General features: G+C 40.9%; 2 long non-coding RNA genes across 2 annotated transcripts in view; one reads left to right on the forward strand and one right to left on the reverse strand.

Annotated features, from left to right (window-relative positions):
* Positions 1-17053, reverse strand: part of LOC124878963 — a 77914-nt gene that overhangs the window by 12951 nt on the left and 47910 nt on the right. The window lies entirely within an intron of this gene.
* Positions 161-15247, forward strand: LOC124878964. The gene is made up of 2 exons (XR_007040915.1): positions 161-220; positions 14116-15247. It is a non-coding gene; the product is annotated as an uncharacterized LOC124878964 (long non-coding RNA).

Here is a 17053-nt window from a genome sequence, read left to right on the forward strand (position 1 = left end):
AGGGGCTGGATCCTTCCAAGTGCATACTTGTGGGCTGATTACATCACAGCGCGGCGCGTAAGGTCTGTCAGATGGTGCCGACAAATGTGTCCTTCTTTTGCCCGATTTGAAGGATGTGTTGTGAGTATCCTTCGTGGTCCATCTTTTCCCATGATTCATTGCGGGTCAAAGCGGTTTGGTCAAACAGGGGCAGCCATGGCGGACCACACTGGCAAAAGCTGTGAGTAAACTGTGAAAAATTACACTTTCTGTGACACAAATGAACTTTTACAATGTTTTTAGTGCGGGAATATAACTGTGTAGACGTGAAAAATCTGCTTGATTCATCAAGACATCGCTTAATTTCAAACGTGCTCCGACGTGTTCGGAGTTTTCCGCTCCCACCGTAGTAATTGCCGGTTTGCCTCGCCAGCCCTACCTGCGGTGGGGCGAGCTAGACCCGGTAGAGATCTGACCGGACTATCGGCACTGAGCTCCTGCTGCCAGTCATCACAGTGAACGTTAAACACAAGTGATTTCTAACAGTTTATGTTAGTCTTATTTTAATGTAATGTGTCATTTGTTCATGTAAGTCGATTTGACATTACAGGTGATATTAAAGTTAACCTGAATAAATGGACAATTTTATGTAATCCTACCATTTCGCTGAAGAGTGTGATTGAGAATAAATAAGCTTTTAAATATTCATTTTTGATAAAGAAATGTGCTATATGTGTTTTTAAATGTATATTTATAATTCAGCTAGCATTATAATTTGTGATTCCAGGTACAGTTGAAGAGAAATACACTTTCAAATGCAAGCAAATCTCAGTAAAGAAGTGAAAAGTTTGAAAGAGCTTGTTTTAGGCATTTGCATAGAAATATTTTAATATGTTCTGCAAATTAAGACCAATGTAAAATAAAAAAAAAGACTTGTTTTACACTGATATTGAGCAAGATGGTTTTTCTTGTTGTTTAGGTACAAAGGAGCAGACGGGCCAGTTTATTAAGCTCAGGGATGAGAACCACCACCTTTTTACTGGAGCTAAAAACTCAGCCACCGTGGCTTGGAGGTACAATAACAACATTCTTTGCAGTCAGTTTCTGTCCAGTTTCAAAAACTCCTATCTTTCTAACTTTCATAAATATCCATCCAGTGATTAACATACTTCTTTTGGTTTTCCCTCTTTCCTTTTGCTTGTTTAGAACAATTCTGGAGAAGATGGTCCAACAGGGGAAGGTCAGCCCCTTGCAGGCTAAAAAAAAGTTGGACAATATTAAAAGGAAATATAAAGTTTGTTCAGAACTTCTCATGTCACACACAAATAAAAAATATTTCTAAACATCTTGTTGGTTTCTCTGTTTAGTCAACTCTTCTTTTATTCCCTCTAACCTTAGGATTGTAAGTATCCAGGGTCAGGAGAGGGAGTCAGTGAAAAGCCCACTGCTGCTACTTGGCCCTGGTTTGTCCTTATGGATGAGGTGTTGGGACAGAGGTCTTCCACAACACCTCCTGTCCTAATTGCCTCCATCCCTGAGGACACTCCAGGGCCAAGCGGAGCGGTGGGCAACCAGACCGAGAAGGAAGACAGTGAGCCAGCAGGAAGGGGTCAGAAAAGAAAGAGGGACAGAGATGATGGATTTGATCAGGGAGGACATGAGGGCACAGAGAATGGACAGACTGTTTTCCATCTTAGAAAGAATGGTACTGAAATAAGGTGCTATATAAGAAATAATATTAAGTTTTGTTCAGATAGTTTCTTAAAGTTTTAAGCTGTTCTAATAAATTTCAATATTGTTTTTGTCACCAATGTATTTTATTTCCATTTGACCCAACAATACATCAACTTCATTTAAATTTCTAAACACAGTTTATTTTGAAAATTACAAATAGCATTTTAAACAGAATGTGGAAAAAAACAACATTCAAACAGATCAAGATTACAAGACAAAAGGCATAAAATAAAACTATGTACAAATATTTACAATGGCGACAGCAGGATCAACCTGAGTGACCAGTTCCTGGGAAAACCTCTTCAACAGAACAAAAAGGCAGATGTCTTTCTGAACAGAAAGTCTCTGGCGGTGTGGCTAAATCTCTCGCAAGGTCAGAGACATGGATGGGACGCTGCAACTGAGACCTGTGGTTTGTCTTTCTGGATGGTGAGCGAAGCATCACACAGGTGGTGTGCAGATGTTTGTGATGCCTCTTTCCGCTGTCCACGTCATCAAGTTTAAAGGGCTGGCTGGACCACATCACTAATCAGGAATGTAATCAGGAATATGCAGAATTAGAAGATGGTGCTCACAAAATATGACAATTAGTTATACCCCTCAAACATTAATCACATCTATAGTATTATACCTGCCTGCAAACAGTAGTCATGTTCTGGTATGTCTCTTTCTACGGCACTGACCAAACCGCTTCGACCCGCAATGAATCATGTTAAAAGATGGACCGCGACGGATACTCACAACGCATCCTTCAAATCGGGCAAAAGAAGGACACATTTGTCGGCAGCATCTGACAGACCTTACGCGCCGCGCTGTGATGTAATCAGCCCACAAGTACGCACTTGGAAGGATCCAGCCCCTGAATTGGGACACACCCTCGGTCTGCACATGGATCCTCCTCCTTCCTGTATATTGACCAGTAGGAGAGGAGCTGGAGAGAAGTAGGCAGCCCTCCTCATTTGCATAATGAAGCAGAAATGAATACGGTAAAGGAAAAAGAGAGACGAGGAAATGTCAAAAGAAAAAAGGCATGTGTAAGGAAAAGGAAAAATAAAACATTTACATTTCTTGATGAAAACGCATGTCTAATGAAAACGAAAAAGAAAACATTTACATTTCTTGATGAAAACGCATGTGTAAGGAAAAGGAAACACAAAACATTTACATTTCTTGATGAAAACGCATGTGTAAGGAAAAGGAAAAACAAAACATTTACATTTCTTGATGAAAACGCATGTGTAAGGAAAAGGAAAAACTAAATATATATATTTCTGCTTTTATTTTTAATTTTGTCAGGATCGATCCTCCATACACTAGTGCCACAAAAATAAAAGGAAATAGAATCTCGTGCAGCAATGTCTCATGCTTCGATTTTAAAGGTATTCAAGAACAGATGAGAAACTATCATTGACATCTTTCAGGGTTACAAAGCCTACTATAATTACTTCAAGAGGTGCATAGAAGACTCAACCAGGCTGTCACAAAAGAGCATTTAAAGCACTGCTGGCTGCACTTGCCTCAGTTGTTTAAGGGTCGGTGTTCATGACTCAACAATAAGAAAGAGGATGGGCAAAAATGGCATAGAAGAGTTCCATGGCCAAAGTCACCTCTGATCAAAAATAAACCATTTGCCAAAAAATATCTTGGGCTTTAGGAAAAATTCTGCTCACAAAATCAGAAAGAAGTATATATACAGTACAGACCAAAAGTTTGGACACACCTCATTGTCTTTATTTTCATGACTATGAATATTGTAGCTTCACACTGAAGGCATCAAAACTATGAATTAACACATGTGGAATTATATACTGAACAAAAAAGTGTGAAACAACTGAAAATATGTCTTATATTCTAGGTTCTTCAAAGTAGCCACCTTTTGCTTTGATTACTGCTCCGCACACGCTTGGCATTCTGTTGATGAGCTTCAAGAGGTAGTCACCTAAAACGGTTTTCATTTAACAGGTGTGCCCTGTCAGGTTTAATAAGTGGGATTTCAAGCCTTATAAATGGGGTTGGGACCATCAGTTGTGTTGTGCAGGAGGTGGATACAGTACACAGCTGATAGTCCTACTGAATAGACTGTTAGAATTTGTATTATGGCAAGAAAAAAGCAGCTAAGTAAAGAAAAACGAATGGCCATCATTACTTTAAGAAATGAAGGTCAGTCAGTCCGAACAATTGGGAAAACTTTGAAAGTGTCCCCAAGTGCAGTCGCAAAAACCATCAAGCGCTACAAAGAAACGGGCTCACATGAGGACCGCCCCAGGAAAGGAAGACCAAGAGTCACCTCTGCTGCGGACAATAAGTTCTTCTGAGTCACCAGCCTCAGAAATCATAGGTTAACACCAGCTCAGATTAGAGAACAAGTCAATGCCACACAGAGTTCTAGCAGCAGACACATCTCTAGAACAACTGTTAAGAAGAGACTGTGTGAATCAGGCCTTCATGGTTAAATAGCTTCTAGGAAACCACTGATCAGGACAGGCAACAAGCAGAAGAGACTTGTTTGGGCTAAAGAACACAAGGAATGGACATTAGACCAGTGGAAATCTGTGCTTTGGTCTGATGAGTCCAAGTTTGAGATCTTTGGTTCCAACCACCGTGTCTTTGTGCAGCGCAGAAGAGGTGAACGGATGGACTCTACATGCCTGGTTCCCACCGTGAAGCATGGAGGAGGAGGTGTGATGGTGTGGGGGTGCTTTGCTGGTGACACTGTTGGGGATTTATTCAAAATTGAAGGCATACTGAACCAGCATGGCTACCACAGCATCTTGCAGCGGCATGCTATTCTATCCGGTTTGCGTTTAGTTGGACCTTCATTTATTTTTCAACAGGAGAATGACCCCAAACACACCTCCAGGCTGTGTAAGGGCTATTTGACCAAGAAGGAGAGTGATGGGGTGCTGCGCCAGATGACCTGGCCTCCACAGTCACCGGACTTGAACCCAATCGAGATGGTTGGGGTGAGCTGGACCGGAGAGTGAAGGCAAAAGGGCCGACAAGTGCTAAGCATCTCTGGGAACTCCTTCAAGACTGTTGGAAAACCATTTCAGGTGACTACCTCTTGAAGCTCATCAACAGAATACCAAGAGTGTGAGGAGCAGTAATCAAAGCAAAAGGTGGCTACTTTGAAGAACCTAGAATATAAGACATATTTTCAGTTGTTTCACACTTTTTTGTTCAGTATATAATTCCACATGTGTTAATTCATAGTTTTGATGCCTTCAGTGTGAAGCTACAATATTCATAGTCATGAAATTAAAGAAAGCTCTTTGAATGAGAAGGTGTGTCCATACTTTTGGTCTGTACTGTATTTTTTTGTTTTTGTTCACCCATTTTAAAATTAAAGAAGGAATTATGGGAAAATCCAAAAAATGAGAAAATGGCCCAAACAATAAGTAAAAAGTTGAATTGCTGATGAGCCCAAGATAAAAGCAAACTTAGGGCCCATACAACCTTGGGCCAACCTTAGCCAATTTCACACAGCAAGTAGCTAACATAATTAAACCTATAACAGCAGCACAATCATTCTGGAATAATTTCTACTCAAATCTATGTACAGAAATAAATCTAGCAATTATGTCATCTTATTGTTCTTTTTTTGGTCTTAATGCTATTGTACATTAAAATTGTAATAATCAAGTCAAGTCAAGTTCATTTATATAGCGTTTTCAGCAACAAGGCACTCAAAGCGCTGTACATGAGGAAAAACATTACAATTGTTGGACCATTTGTTTGTTGAATGTTGGACTGCTGCTGGAGCTCCTATGCCTTCCAGCGTCATCGGCCATTTTGTACCCCAGGATAGTCTGCTACTACAACTCCCAGCAGGAATCGTGGCTGATAGGAAGAGGGCGTCGCAGCTCTGATGTCACAGTGGACTATATAACCATATGAGACATCTCTCAGCTTTGCTTTTCACGCTGGAAACCGGACCGGTATCTGGCAACTGAAGCGCATCATTCTGGAGAAGAAAATCCCACGTGGACTTTCATTCATTCTCCCCAGTTGGCCAACGAGAATAAAATTCATGAAAGAAGTTCCTGGAATAGGAAGGCCAGGAAACTTCACTTTACCGATCGAAGACGTGAATTCCACACGTGACCAAAAACCCCACGGAGGTTTCAAGGAGACGGAATTGCCATCCTTGTTTTTGTTCCAGTCGGCTACTGATGGTCAGTCATATTTTCCCCTTTCGCCAAAGGAGGCCAGAGGATGAAGACTGACCGCTCTCCTGAAGAGTTAATCGCGGACGCGGCACAACTCCCCCCCTTCTCTCTCTTCCCCCTTCTTCACAGAAGACGACAACAAGTAACCCGTTTCGTTTCATTTCTATTAGAAATAGCTTGGGCAGGATAGAGTAGGATTTTAGGGCGATTAAGAATTGCCACTTATAGCCAATGTGTTCTAAGTTGTATGTGCATAACATGTTTTATTGAAACTCTGATTGCTGTGGGACTCTGAAAGCCACTGTGCTTTGAAGCTGTGTGGCTCACTGTTTTGTTTGAACCCCTAAGAGCCGACTCAGGTGCATTTTAAAGTTGGACTGCTAGAATCTCATGGTGGCTACTCACCATTAATTTGGGGGGGCACCATATTTCCTCTTGTTTTGCCATAACTGCTGGTATGATTTTCATACAAACTCAATGCTGTTTTATCATGTTTAGTTGGTTATTTTACCCCTTTTGTGTAGAACTTTGCATGCTTGATTAGTTGAAGATTATTGAATCAGAATAGCGAGGTGTATCAGGGCTGTTGATTTAATAAATATTCACGTAGAGAAAGAGAAAGCGTTTGTGTTTATTTTGAGCAAGAGTGATTTGTCTGTCGAAATAAGGTCAAAGTTCCCCCCGTTTCTGTGAAACGCTTGATTAAACAGTGACATCTAGTAACAGTTATCAATTATTACAGATAATTTAATAATTGTAATTATCAAGGGCTTTGAGCCACAGTTACAACACCAGAGGACATCTCTGATTTCGATTGGTAAGTACAGACTTTTGGTTAAGAAATGAATTTTTCTCAAATTATGATTGTAAATTATAATTCTTGATAAATATTAATTAATCAGTAATCATAATTCTTACACAGTGATACAGAAAATCAAGAGAGTTACATTATTTATACAGATACATAAATTACTACTTCAGTTTATTTAATTAGTAGTTTAAAACAGGACTTTTAGTATTAATCATTCCTTCAAATATGAACTTAGGTCCTTATTTTGCATTTCCTCCACATAATTCCGGTGTTCGTTTTAATAAATTACATTTTTCCTTGTAAAACATTTTACCTTAAACTTAAAAAGGAGATGGATGTTTTTATGTGTCAATTCTCATTAGGCCTTTCTATTATGTTCCCTATCTGGTCATAAAATGATTAATTAAATAATTCAAACTCCAAACTATATTCAGACCCTTCAAAGCCCCTTAGGCACTCCAGTTTGCATGTTTTATTGGCTTGTGCAGCCAAATTAGAGGTGAAACCATTGATGTAAATGATTTAATCCAGCTAGGTGTGAAACAGCCTTATATGATGCCTCATTTGTAAATGTGCCAAACGCTGCTGGAAATGGGAACACTGGCAAACCTATTTTCACCAAGAACACAAAGCCAAAGGCAGAAATACGAGCATTCGCTAAATGTCAAATGACTAAAACAGCAGCGTGACTTCGTGTTTGTTGTTGTAAGTAAAAAAAAGTAACAAGGCGGTTAGTGTTTGGCTGAAAAAAGGACTGTGAGTATTTCTGAAAGGGGCACTAGAGGATGAGAAGAGAGCTGGAGCAGTAATCTTGTTAAAAGCAGTGCCAGTTTCCCACTCCTTCCTTCTCTTGCTGAGGACAGATTAGTCAGTGCACCATAAAGGTCACAATAGCGGAGCCCTTTTTTTTGGCAATGTCAGCTATGGGATTGGACTGGCTGGCCATCAAAGGGAGGAATTACTGTTTGGCTGGAAGCTAAAAGGTACTCCAATACTGAAAGCCCAGTTTGCTGTTCGTTGCAAAATTGAGGTTAGTCCAGTTTGGTGTGCAGAACTCAAGAAAGACTTTGTAAGTGTACATAGGAAACACTTACTTTTGTCAGGCCGAGTGCTCCTATTCTCTTCTGTACCTTCCTCATACATATCTACAACCCTTCTCCACCTCGGGACAAAGACATCAGGTGCTTCCTGACAAACAAGTTGGCGGGTCCTTTAAAGGCAAACAGGAGCAAGTGAGACAAGGATGGACACAGCAGGAAATCAGCAGACTCAGAGGTGTCTTCTGTGACTGTAAGATAACCCAAACCACCTCGTCTTGTTTCTCTTCATTGCCCTCCTGTCATGTGAAAAACGAGTCATTGATTGTCATATTTACCTCATGCACAGGGTGACATAAGCTTTGAAAATAAGTGTACAGAATACCCCATGAGGGATGGGGAGGGGTGGGGATTTATGCTAAGCAGGACCAACACGCCATGAAGGCATAACGGTTAGCTGAGGTAGCTCTTGCTAATTTTCAATGGCAAATTTGCACTAACTGTATTTATTTGGCTGTTACCCCGCCGTGGCTCATTGACTTCCGATGTTATGGTTGAGCACCTGCGACCAAGTTCATTTCCCGGTCAAAGCTTGCTATCACTTCCCGGTCCACGGGGTCCTTCTGTCAATGTCTGTTTAGGGGATGCCTGAGTAAGCAGCTCTTCTTCCCTCTCTGGATCTGCCGAACAGGACCACACACTTTTACCTGAGAACATGTTTTAAAGTAAAACAGTTATATATAAAATGGCAGTTTTTTTTCAGAAGGAAAAAGGCTTTAGGGACTCAATTTTAGAGCAAAATAGAGTCATGCAAAAGGAAGTTAAAACATCAGAAAACGGTGCTTTTTCTTTTACAAAAAAATCTGACAAGAATTGTGTGTACATATTCAACTGCTTTTAGTATGCTACCCCTAACTAAAATCCAGTGCAAGTAATTATGTTCAGACCTCTCACCCTCACTTGCAAATAGCATTTTGTTAGAGAACATCAGTGGTCAAACAGTATCTTGATGACCAAGGGACAGATTATAGAGGGCAGGGATAGTTTCTGAGAAGTTTAACGTAGAAGTAATAAGAAATGTATGATACAACTGCAAACCTACCAAGACTACCAAGAGACCTGTAGCTATGGTCCACAGGAATTTGTCCACAGGAAAACTACTGCCTGTAGACTCCGAAAATGTGGCCTTCATGGGAGAGTTGGTGAAAGAAAACTAAAATGTACTTTTTAACCTATCAAACTTGGGCCTTTGTGGAAGAGTGGCAGGATCATGCTGTGGGGGTGCCTTACTTGAGCAAAGACAAGAAAGCTGCTCAGAGTTGATGGATGGAGTGAAATACAGGGCAATTCTTGAAAGAAAAAGACAGTTAGAGGCTAAAGGGCTGAACATAGTCGGGTGTACTGTGAGCAGCGCCGGCTCCACACAGAGCGTACCAATTTCCTATATTTCTGGTGACAAATTCCTACATTTCCCACACTTTCTGTTCAATGTGGAGACCTTTTCCCGCCGAGCAGTTAATTGTGTGGCACCACGTACACGTACACGGTTGTAAAATCTGAGCTTTGCGAAGACATGTCCAATGGAGGTCCGGAAATAAATAGAAAGATTCTAAGGATGGATGGATGGATGAATGGATGGATGTTGAAAGTACTCATGGGACACAGATTTCTTTGATTTAAACATTTAATTGCATTTTTTGTTTTTTACTTGTGCAGCCCTTAAACAATTTTTCATTTAAACTAACCAGCAGTTGGATTTTTGTGAAAAATAAAAATCTGTAAATTATTGTTGATCCAAAACATATAAAAGATCTTGCATGTTTGCTTTTTTTTAAAGCAAAACATACAGTTTCTTAATTTTGGGGTTGAACATTTCTATTTGATTGGCCTAGGAAGTGTCTTGTGTCTACTCTCAGCAACAAGAACTGGATATGGGACCCTCCTACTTAACAAAACACTTGCTGTGTTTAATGAACGGGTGTGCCCAAGTCTGCTTGAGAGTAAAATTCACTGGATGATTGTGATCCTATTTAAAGTGGCTAGCACAATAGACTTAGTGTTGTACCTAACATTTACCTAAAAAGTATGCATCTGTGTCAACTGCCTGTAATTGGGAATCAAATGTTTTACCATGTGTGTATTGTGGTCAGGATCCACACAAAATCCTTCTAAGGACCTTAAAATATGACCTCTGGACTGCATGAAACAATGTCCATGTGTTAGAATGGCCCAGTTTAAGTCCAGACCTAAATCCTATTAAGGATTGTGGCAAGACTAGAGAACATTACCAGAAGCACTCTGTCCAGTGTAACTGAGCTTGATATATTGTTTGAATAAGAATGGGCAACAATTTCAGTGTAGATATACAAAGCTGGTAGAAACATGTTCCAAAAAACTAGCAGCTGTAACTGGGGGTCTTCAAAGTATTGAAAATGCATGCCCTATCTTTCTTAATATTATTTGGAAACACTGTCAATTTCTCCTCCAGTTATGTTCAGTTACTCTTTGTGAACTATCACATAAAATTCTCAAAGCATTCATATTTTTGCAAGGCAGTGTATATGTAGGCAGGGGAACTTCTTAGCATCCCTGATGGGGAAACATAAAGTGTAATCAGCAAAAATACTCATATTGGCTCATTACAGTTAATTCCTGTGTGACAGTCAGAATACATTAGCCTATATATTAAATGATCGATTTGCCTCAATCCTTGTTTGTGGTTTTTTTTTTTTTTTTGCAAAGGCTTCTCAGCAGATATAGTTACTAAGCAGGCTACTTAAGCATAGCTTTGCAAAAGACACACAAAATACTAGTTCCTGCTAGTAAGGCTGTTCATTCGTCATTGGGGGAAACACAGAGGTGTCCCACATTCTCTAGAGATTTAATTTCTTTAGTGAGTCCTGGGTCTACTCAGAAGGCCTTCTTCTAGTTAAACCTGTCCAAAATAGCTTCTGAAGACATTAATCAGAATCAGAATCAGAATCAGAATAGCTTTATTGCCAAGTACGTTTTTGGACATAGAAGGAATTTGTTTTGGCGTAGTTGGTGCATTACAATGCAAATTAAACAGTATAAACATATCTACAATATATACAATATAATATAAATATATGTGCACAGTTTTAAGTGAGTGAGAGTAAATGTAGAGCAGTATTGGATGCGAGAGCGGTACAACGGTGCAAGTGATCAGTGTGCAAGTATGGCAGTACAAGTAAAGCAGAAGTCCAAACTGAGTGTTAAAGTAACGCATAAAGTTGCAGGTTACTGGTGTCCTGTCAGCAAAAAAAGGGGGGGTGTGGGGGAAAGGGAGAGTGTCATGGTGGTTTCCGGGCTTTGTTAACAAGGCTGGTGGCAGATGGGAAACAACTGTTCTTGTGGCGTGAGGTTTTGGTCCAGATGGACCGCAGCCTCCTGCCAGAAGGGAGAGTCTCAAAGAGTCTGTGACCGGGGTGGGAGGGATCAGCCAGAATCTTCCCTGCCCGCTTCAGGGTCCTGGAGGTGTACAGTTCCTGGAGCGACAGTAGACTGCAGCCAATCACCTTCTCAGCAGATCGAATGACATGCTGCAGCCTGCCCTTATTCTTGGCTGTAGCAGCGGCGTACCAGATGGTGATGGAGGAGGTGAGGATGGACTCAATGATGGCTGTGTAGAAGTGCACCATCATAGTCTTTGGCAGGTTGAATTTCTTCAGCTGCCACATGAAGAACATCCTCTGCTGGGCTTTCTTGGTGAGGGAGCTGATATTCGGCTCCCACTTGAGATCCCGGGAGATGATGGTTCCCAGGACGCGGAAAGATTCCAGTGTCAATTGTGGAGTCACAGAGGGTGATGGGGGCAGGTGGGGCTGGGTTCTGCCTGAAGTCCACAACCATCTCCACTGTCTTTAAAGCATTGAGCTCAAGGTTGTTCTGGCTGCACCAGTCCAACAGACGGTCCACCTCCCATCTGTACGCGGACTCGTCACCATCAGAGATGAGTCCGATCAGAGTGGTGTCATCTGCAAACTTCAGAAGCTTGACAGACTGGTGACTGGAGGTGCAGCTGTTGGTGTACAGGGAGAAGAGCAGAGGAGAGAGAACACAGCCTTGGGGGGAACCGGTGCTGATGGTCAGGGAGTCAGAGACGTGCTTCCCCAGCCTCACGCGCTGCTTCCTGTCAGACAGGAAGTCAGTGATCCACCTGCAGGTGGAGTCGGGCACACTCAGCTGGGAGAGCTTCTCCTGGAGCAGAGCTGGGATGATGGTGTTGAAGGCAGAGCTGAAATCCACAAACAGGATCCTGGCATAGGTTCCTGTGGAGTCCAGGTGCCAGAGGATGAAGTGAAAGGCTAGGTTGACTGCATCATCTACAGACCTGTTGGCTCTGTAGGCAAACTGCAGGGGGTCCAGGAGGGGGTCGGTGATGTCTTTTAGGTGTGAGAGCACAAGGCGCTCAAAGGACTTTATCACCACAGAGGTCAGGGCGACGGGTCTGAAGTCATTAAGCCCTGTGGTCCTTGGCTTCTTGGGAACGGGGACGATGGTGGAGGACTTGAAGCAGGCTGGCACATGACATGTCTCCAGTGAAGTGTTAAAAATCAAGAGACCGGATAAGAGACCTTATCCGATCTCCCTGCCTGCTCTGAATAAATTTGACCTTTATCAGTTGGTGCTCCTATTTTGTAGTCATATGTCGATGTTTCATCCCAACCTACCTCCATTTCATACCCATATACAAATCTTTTTATAACCATGTCATGTCATGCCACCTGGTATTATTTCATTAAATGCTTAAGTTAAATGCATATAAAACTCGCACTCTCTTATATAATGCAGGATAATTGTAAAACACTTTCTGAAAAATGTATATCAAAGCTAAACATTGATTTTGGGCCTGATGCCTGTTTGGGCCACCTGACGCTGATCACACAACTGTGATTGACCTCCCATTAGAAGACATTACCCTTTTACAAAACATTTTTTTCTTGAAGCTACAAAGATGAGCCCTCTCGAGGCCGCCACTGGTTGTTCATTAATAACCAGTCAAGCTGATCATGTCCCCAAACATGTGGGGCTTAAAAAAAATCAAGCCAGCATTATAGAACCAAAGAAAGTATGGAATGATAACTCAGCAGGATCATAGACTATTCCTCATAAAATTAGTATTAAACAAAAAACCTATTAGTGGAGTATCACGACCTATTAGTTTAGTTCTATTATCTAAAGTCACCACTACTGAAGGTACTACACTCGGCGAACTGTCTCTGGGCACTATAGCGCACCCTGTTCACAGGGTGTTAGTGGCGAAAAATAATGTGTGTGATGCACTGCATCGCGGCACTTCCGTTTTCTTTTTTCCTCCTTGAATCCGCCAGCCAGCTGGTCTGTCATTACAACTTCACACACATGAGCCCCAAAGTTAGCTTACTTCTAAACCCAAAATTATTCATACTCCTGAAAGTTTTAAATTACGATGTATTTTCATTCATTTCAACCAAGAACTTTCAGAAGTCTGTATCTCTCAAAAGAAAGAAATGTTAGAGTATCACTTTGGGAAAAAAAAAGATTTAACAGTTTTAATTTACACATAATATTTGGCAATTCATAATAAAATGTCAAAAGTTATTAATACTGTTCACAATAAACAATTGAAAAATCTTTATTGGTATAACAGCAATCATTTCCTTCTTCTAACTGCTGGCCAGTTTTTTGCTAGTTTCCACTGGTCTTCTCTATAAGAGTCAAAGTGGGGACTCTGGCTGGGTCACTAGAAAACATTATTATTTGTTTCAATCAGAAACATGTTGGTCACTTTAGAAGATTACTTTAAACCCAGATCTGACAGGGAAGGAAAAACATTTGGGCTATACCAATATGAATATAAGTCAGCTGTCATATGAGTTGTGACTACTTTGGAGGCATTAAGCATCAGCGTTAACTACAACCCCTGGTGTTGTCTCAAACCTTATGTAAAATACATAGACATGAGAAGAATGATATGAGAAGAAGGCTATTGATAAAATATCTTACAGTAGAGTATGAGTAGAATACTGAAAATTAACTAAAACATAATTTGTAAAAACAAATACAACTTCTCCAGAAGGTGGGCATAAATTGACAGATTGTATGAAACATTCTGGAGCAGACAACTCCTTTCCCTGTCAGATCCACGGTGGCTGTGTGCAGTTTTTGTGTGTGTGCTGTGTTTTTTCCCTCTGCTCAGGGTGTGACTGGCTGGTGCTGCTGCACGGGTGTTCCTGATCTAAGCGCAATTAGCTGGGTTTTATATGGAGCAGGAACCTGGAAGGAGGCGTCAGCTCGTTGTCCCAGCCAGCGTGGTAAACTGTCCGTGATCTGCAGCTCTCTTGAAATTTTTCTGATTGCCTTGTTTTTCCCTGCCTTGCAGATCTGATTCTGTGGAGACAGTTTTGGATTCCTGAGTTCCTGCATCTGTACGCAAGCCCCGTCGATCCAGCTGTGAGTCTCCATTCCACTCCAGCCCCCAGCCCAGTTCCTCAAGACCCTCCTCGTCGGAACACCTGACTCTCGCTTACCTGCCTGTCCACCCTCCAACACCGCCGACCCGAACACAGTGGAGCTAATACACAGCGGAAACTAAAGAATCTCATCACTCCGTTTCTGACTCTCTGTCAACCTCAGCCACCGTGGAAAAGACTTATTCTTCCCCAACAATTCACCAGCCTTGTCATCCGTAGGTCAGCTTCAGAACCTCTCTGCTCTATTCACCATTTCATCCTTAGAGCCTCAAGAACCTCTCTACTCTCCTTCCTTAGTGGTAATCCTGATCCCTCCAGCAGATCCAGTCCGGGCTCTGATTAATTTCAACCCGTGTTTTCTAAAACTGTTAAAACGCTGTTTTTGTCATGGTGGTTGTGTCACCTCCAGAGTCACAGAAATTACAGTATGACATTATCTGAAAAAGTTAAGTATGAAGAAACCAAAGTTGCAAGAAATACAAAATGGAAAAGGGGCAAAATGATCATACAGCTCCATCTACCATTTTACTGGCAGGTTACATCCTTTAAAAATGATAAAACAAAATGTAACACTAAGGTTATGATACTTAGGTGCTTGGCTTTTGGGGGTTATTTTGTGTCTGTTTTTTATTTTCCCTATAGTTTATTATGGTCTTGCTGTACTTTAGTAAACCTTTTCAGTATTTTTTATAAAATGTTGCCTTATCAGTTAATTCCTTTAGGCTTAGTTTTTGTTCTTATTGTGTTCTGTTCTATTCGTTTTCTAGTTTATTCCCCTTAGGTTAGTGTTTGTCTTTAACCCTTCATGCTGCCCTTCCATTCACCTCAGAACTCAAAACTGGGATCTCTGAATTGATAACATTCCAGTTTTCCACTTGTCTAAAAACATGCTATGGCCACTGTTATAACAATGACAATGTTCTATGTGGTATGTGGCGCTTATTAAACAGCGTTGAAACATCTCGTCTTATAAAAATTAAAAAGTAGTAAGTGTATGGCTGACTAAATGTTACATAAATAATAAAGAACCGCTAAAAATGATCTAAGTAATAAAGTTTGAATCACTGTTGATACGAGGAGCCTTCTTGAAATCCTGACTAAGGATAGTCAGAGTTGCTTCCACTTTCTGAGTGGGATGTCTCACTTGATGGTGTGTTCCATAATTTACGACTAGGAACTCTGAAATTTCCATTTCCCATTACTACTGGAATGCGGCATTAGCCTTCCTGCCTTGGTCACCCTCCTTACCTTCTGCCATGATTTCTCCAAATCATGCTCTGTTTAGCCAACCAAATTCATATGTCATTCCTCACACTTTCCTCAGTATTTATGTTCACAGTTGGCCATTGTTCTCAACAAGATCATTCCTTTCAACTGCCAGGTTCTCCGTTACTATGTCTGTTGCTCTGTTTTCCTGCCTGTTCATTGTAAGTTCTTGCTGTTTTATTATCAAATATTCTTCTCTTCACCTCTCTTCTTCTGGTTCCACCTGCATTTGGGTGCATTTGGGTCCGAATCAGAACAAATTATATTTATACATTTTAAGAGTAGCAGCAGGAAATTAAAGGAGATATTAAAGATCTGCTGAAATAGGTTAATAAATGTTTAACATGTTAAGCTGAACACGGTATATAACAAATACAGGAAGTTTCGAAATACAAAGTAGGATTTTGTGGACCGAGCAAGTTGAAGGGCTCTGAATTAATGTGGTAGGGATCTGAATTTGGCAGTACATGCAATGAAGCCTCTTACACATCTTGTTGCAGAATTTAGCAGCAGGGACTGAAGGAACTAAAATATTTCCTTTGACTCTTTCCAGTGCACTGAGCTCATTCATTTGGCATCAAAACACTAAAAATCCAAAAATCCAAATCCAATTTATGCATAAAGCATATTTAAAAATAGTAAGTTTGTCAAAGTGCTGTACATACTAAAATAAGTAAAGATAAAAGAAGACACCCAACAGACATTTAACACACATAAAATACAATGGATAAAAAAAGGGGCAACTCACAATTGCTTTTGAGAAAAGATGTTTTTGAAAGAGACTTAAAATGGGAAGTGAAGATGCCTGTCTGACATTTAAAGGCAGTGTGTTCCAAAGATTGAGAGCCATTACAGAAAAGGTTCTGTCTCCTTTAAATTTTCGCTGTCCGGCTACTGGTTACTGGTAACCACGGTGATGCAGTCCCTGTCGTCCTTTCAGAAACTGCTTCACTCGGCTTGCTGGGAAACAGTTTGCTTCTGCAGATCTCAGAGAGAAAGTCAAGCAACGCTTGTACCTTAATTTACCCCTTTTTATGAATGAATACCGGATACACATACAGCAATTCATTCGTACTTAACTTTGTGCATATGATCGTGTGATGTTATGACACCCTTGGATCCAGTTTGAAGAGTTTATGTTTGTTTGCCTGCAAAGAGACATTAGCGCGCTGTGTCCCTCCGGTCCCGGTCGTCACCGGCGTGGAAGAGACAAGATGTAGCAAGAGCGGTGCTTTTATTTGGACAGTGACGTCACTGGAAGTCCGCAGTTACCCCATTTCCTGGCTGTGCCGGAAGTAGGTTAATGCAATTTATTTTGAAAGTTCCAGAAAAGTCTGTACTGGCCTTTCACGTTGTAACCATGGCTGTGGTCCCAACATTCATATCTCTGCATGCTAGTAAGAAGATGGGCAGCAGCATTTTGAAAAAGCTGAAGCCGTGATAGAGATGCTTGAGTGGCATCAACATAAAGTGCATTAAAGTAATTGAGACGAGTTGAGATAAAAGCATGTATCATTTTCTCCAATTTGTGCCTTGACAAAACTGGCTTGAGCTTTGCTACTTTGCCTTAATTGAAAAAAA

Source organism: Girardinichthys multiradiatus, chromosome 13, assembly GCF_021462225.1.
Source record: "Girardinichthys multiradiatus isolate DD_20200921_A chromosome 13, DD_fGirMul_XY1, whole genome shotgun sequence".
Lineage (NCBI taxonomy): Eukaryota > Metazoa > Chordata > Actinopteri > Cyprinodontiformes > Goodeidae > Girardinichthys > Girardinichthys multiradiatus.